General features: G+C 42.0%; 1 pseudogene; it reads right to left on the bottom strand.

Annotated features, from left to right (window-relative positions):
- Positions 1-1599: 1599 nt before the first annotated feature.
- LOC100012167 (tetratricopeptide repeat protein 7B-like) lies at positions 1600-4133 on the bottom strand (annotated as a pseudogene).
- Between the last annotated feature and the right edge of the window lie 248 nt (positions 4134-4381).

Below are 4381 nucleotides of genomic sequence, written 5' to 3'. Positions count from 1 at the left end.
GTGAGGACAATACAGGATCTGACTGAATCTACATTGAAGGACCAAAAGGCATGGAATATGATATTCCAGGAAGCAAGGGAACTAGGTCTACAACTAAGAATCAACTACCAAGCAAAACTGACTATATTCTTACAGGGGAAAGTATGGTCATTCAACACAATAGAAGAATTCCAAGTATTTATAAAGAAAAGACCAGACCTAAACAGAAAATTAGATGCTCAAACACAGAACTCAAGAGAATCATCAAAAGGTAATTGAGAAAGTGGGGGGGGGGGGAGGGAAAACAAAACAAAATAGAAAAAAACAACTTTTTTTAAGAGACCCAATAAGTTAAAATGGTATGTAACCTTATAAGAAAAGAGGACATTGATAACTCTTAAAAATTGTTATTATTACCTGGGTAGCTAGAAGAATTATACTTAAAAGGAACAGTGACAAACTATATAGGATAAAATGCCAAGACATAAATATGTATATATATACATATTTATATTTATATATATACATATATATATATATATATATATATAACTGGAGCTAAAAAATAGGTTATTACTAAGAGAAATGGGAAAAGAAACAAAATGAGGTAAATTTATATGTTACAAAGAAGTGCATGGTGGAGGGGGGGAACATCAATACACTGGAAAGCCAAAGAGGTTGGAGATAGGGAAGACAATTTTTTTTTCATTTAAAAATCATTTTATTATTAACATCATCTTTCCAGTTAGCCAAGTGTAGGTAATGTATAATGAATGTTGGTAAATATTCCACGTGAAGCTTCTTTTTTACATATTTCCATTGATAAACTGAATTCACATAAAAAAGTTAAAATTAAATAACTCATATTTCCTTCTCTTATAACAGGCTTATATTGGTAAAATATAAATATTCTTGGACTAAGGCTTTGTTCTAAATAAAGACAATTTTCAACCACACATTACAATTATTGACAACAAAACCAAGAACTTGTCAGCCAGTCTTCTGGCTTTGACTAGTACTGAGACAGGAATCAGAAATGTCACATTTGGTTTCTGGGCCAAGGGTAGGAGTCAGGGTAATAGTGGGAAAGCGGGAACAGTTTTCATGACAGATTGGCTAAAAATAATCTGCTCTGTCACTGAATTTTCACTTTGAATATCTTATTCTACATTTGCTGATTGATTCTGTAATCATTTTATAGAGCACTCAGATGTCATCTAACAAAATATGGCACATAATCTATTTTAAACAACATCATTAGAATTGAAAACTATCATAAGGCAAAAACAACAAGAAAAACACAACAACAACAACAAAAAAAAACAAAAAAAAAGCCAATCCCCTCAAAATACATGAATTGAGAATGATTTCAGTTGTTTGGTTTATCATCTTGGTCAATTTAACATTCATCTACAGCCTCAGTGATTCGTTTAATTCTTCCCTTCTTGCAATAATGATCAAATGTTTCCCTTTCCATTTTGTTAACCCCTATCTCCTCAGGGACTGAGGTTCCCTCCACCTCCAACCAGCAAGTGCAGCTCCACTGGCATCTGGCAAGTGTGTCCTCGGCCTCACCTCCAGCCATGGTGGGAAGCCAGCCTCTTGGCAGTATCACGCCCCTCAAAGCACTCAGGGAATGATGGTGAAAGGGACAATAGGACTACTGGCTTCTAACTCCAGCAAGGTCAGGAAACACTCAGAAGCAGCAATATTGTTGCCCTGAGCTTGGAGGACCTCACCGAGGTCATTCTAGACCTCATGGGCCATTGAATTCACCTGGACCGTGCCACGGAGAATCTTCTCTGCCAAACTATTTCGACCCAGCTGGTGAAGGATGAAATCCAATCTCTGCATGCTCTTTACATGAGTGGGACTGATGGATAAGGTTTCTTCATACCAATATCTGGCTTTGTCAACATTTCCCCAGAGTTCAGAGACTTGGCCTCACCTGTAGAGGACTTTATGAGACATTGGAAAGAGGTTAGCTGCTTCCTGGGTACATGCTGTTGCTTCTGCAGGCTTGCCAATTCCAATGTAGACTCCAGCTGCATGGAGCCAGATCTGAGCCAGTGTCATCCAGGGGTGTAAAGGTCCTTGCTTGGGGGTACTATTTTGCAAAGAAGAAGCCACTTCTGAGAGGGCCTATTCCACTCTGAAGGCTGTATGGAGGTGGCATGAACTGAATCTGTCTCAGGATCGCTGAAGTCTGGCAAAGTGATTGTATTAAGCTGTCTTCTGTCAGCAATGGTTCTATCTAAGAGACTGCTCCCACATCCAGAATCACCGGGATTAGTGAGGTTGTAAGAGGATTTCCATATTTGTAACGTGTGTTTGCAGGTAAGAAGGGCCTCATCTGGACCCCAATAGAGTGACTCCAACTTTGCTTTGAAAAAGTAATATAAAGTTTTCTGGATATTTACTCAGGGCCATGTCAATGATGTTCAGAGCATCATGGTAATATTTCTGAGCTGATAATAAGAGAGCAAGGAGAAGCAAAGAATTGGCATCATCCCCCAGGAGTTGAAGAGCTTGGCAAACATCGCTCAATGCTTCTGGTATCTGTCTGGATATGGCCAGCTGCAGAGCCAGATAAAAAGCTGCTAGGTGGTCTGTAGGTGACAAACTGTGAGCTCTCTGAAAAGCAAGAAGAGCCTTTCTCTGCAGGACCTCTTGCATCCCTCGCAAAGAAGCATCAGTGGCCTGCAGACTATAAGTGAGTCCCAAAGCTAAGTAACCTTTGGCTTTGAACCCTGGGGTTTTCTTTCCAATGTCAACCACATTTTTGGCAAAATTTTCAGCTTCTTCTAACCAATGAAGGGATCCCATACACAACTTTGCAGCCAGGAAAGGAATGGTAGCGTCGTCAGGTTTCAGACGGACACATTCTTTCAGAACCTTCACGGCACCAATAGATTTTCCTGCAGCCATCAATGACAATGCAAACTGGTACCAGAGGTGGAACTCCTCAAATGCAAACTTCATAGCTCTTTCTAAACTCTCTGATAGCATTTCATATTGGCCTCTTCTTCCCAAAGCTATAGTCAATAGATCATAGACCACAGATGCGCTTTGTAAACTGATGATGCAGTCACTTTTATGCTCTGGAATCCTGCTCAATACAGCATCCCAGTTTGCCATTGATTCACAGATCAGCAACAACAACAGGGTTTCCTCAGTATTCTCCTGGGGGCAAAAGATGTTTTCTCCTGTGTGTACTCCTTCTCTTTGGTGGAGAGAGTAGTTTTTCCTATTGGCTCCTTTCCTGAGAGGATCATGGAGAGGTGACTGGTATGGAGCATCCTCCAGAGGATTCCAGTAGCTCTGTTCACACACACCCCTTAACAAAATTTCTGCTAACTGCCTGGTTATCATCATTCGTCATTCGCAGGTTTTGTGTAGTTCTTGTTTCAACAGCTCTTAGAATCTCTCTAAATCTACGACTCCTCTTGTCAAGTTCCCATTTTTGAAGTAAAGGACATGGGCTCTCTGTAGTCCTATTTCTAGGAAAAACCCCCGTTCTTGATCATGGAGTGCAGGCCCAGGCTGAGGACTTCTATTTTGAATATTAGTAATGAGGACCTTTTCTATCTCCTGGAGGTAAGGAGGGCAATGTCCCCTGCCTTCTCATAGCACATAATGATATCTTGCTCCCGGTCTACATGAAGATTACTAGCAGAAGAGGAAACTGGCACCGTCTCTAAACAAAGACCTTTAGTAGAAAGTGCCTTGGTAACCATTCGCAACCTGTAAGGTGGAACTCCTGTCAGCAGCAAGTCATCCAGGCCCACTCTATCATAAATGTTGAGCGCTTCTTTGAAATCCCCTTCCACGTAGTTCAACTTGGCCATGATCAAATTGGATTCTTGTAAGAATTTTGACTTACGGTTCCCTTGGTCAAATGCAGCAGTCATGTGTTTCCGAACCTCCCTCAACTTTGGCCTGGGACCTCGAGGACTGGCCCCTTGTTTAAATGGGTTTTCTTTCAGAAATTGCTCTAGCTTGGATTCCCCTAGGAGCAGCTCAGCCATATCATCGTTGGCGATGAGCTTGGCCGACAGCTGCTTGCTGAGCTCGGGGATCTGCTCCCGCTGTCACTCGGAGCTGCAGCGCTCGATCTCTGTCTCCAGTCGCCAGCCCTCCTTCTTGGTCGCCATCTCGGGTGTCGGCCCGGGCTCCACGACCCCAGCGCCACCACTGCTGCCCCCGGCTCTCAATCCGATCCCAGAAACGGGAAGGGAGTGGAGCTTGGGAAAGACTCAATTCTTAAGTGCATTGAAATTGACTTAAAGAGAGAAAAACAATCAAATCCATTGGGGCAGTAAATTGATTTGTCCTTTAGGAAAGTAGAAGGGTAAAAAACAGACTGGTTGGAAGGGAAGCAATGCAAGGGAGGGAGAGGGTG

The sequence above is a fragment of the Monodelphis domestica genome, chromosome 5 (genome assembly GCF_027887165.1).
Source record: "Monodelphis domestica isolate mMonDom1 chromosome 5, mMonDom1.pri, whole genome shotgun sequence".
NCBI classification, from domain to species: Eukaryota; Metazoa; Chordata; class Mammalia; order Didelphimorphia; family Didelphidae; genus Monodelphis; species Monodelphis domestica.
The sequence above is the reverse complement of the archived record's forward strand: the minus strand, read 5'-3'. Positions and strand labels throughout refer to the sequence as shown.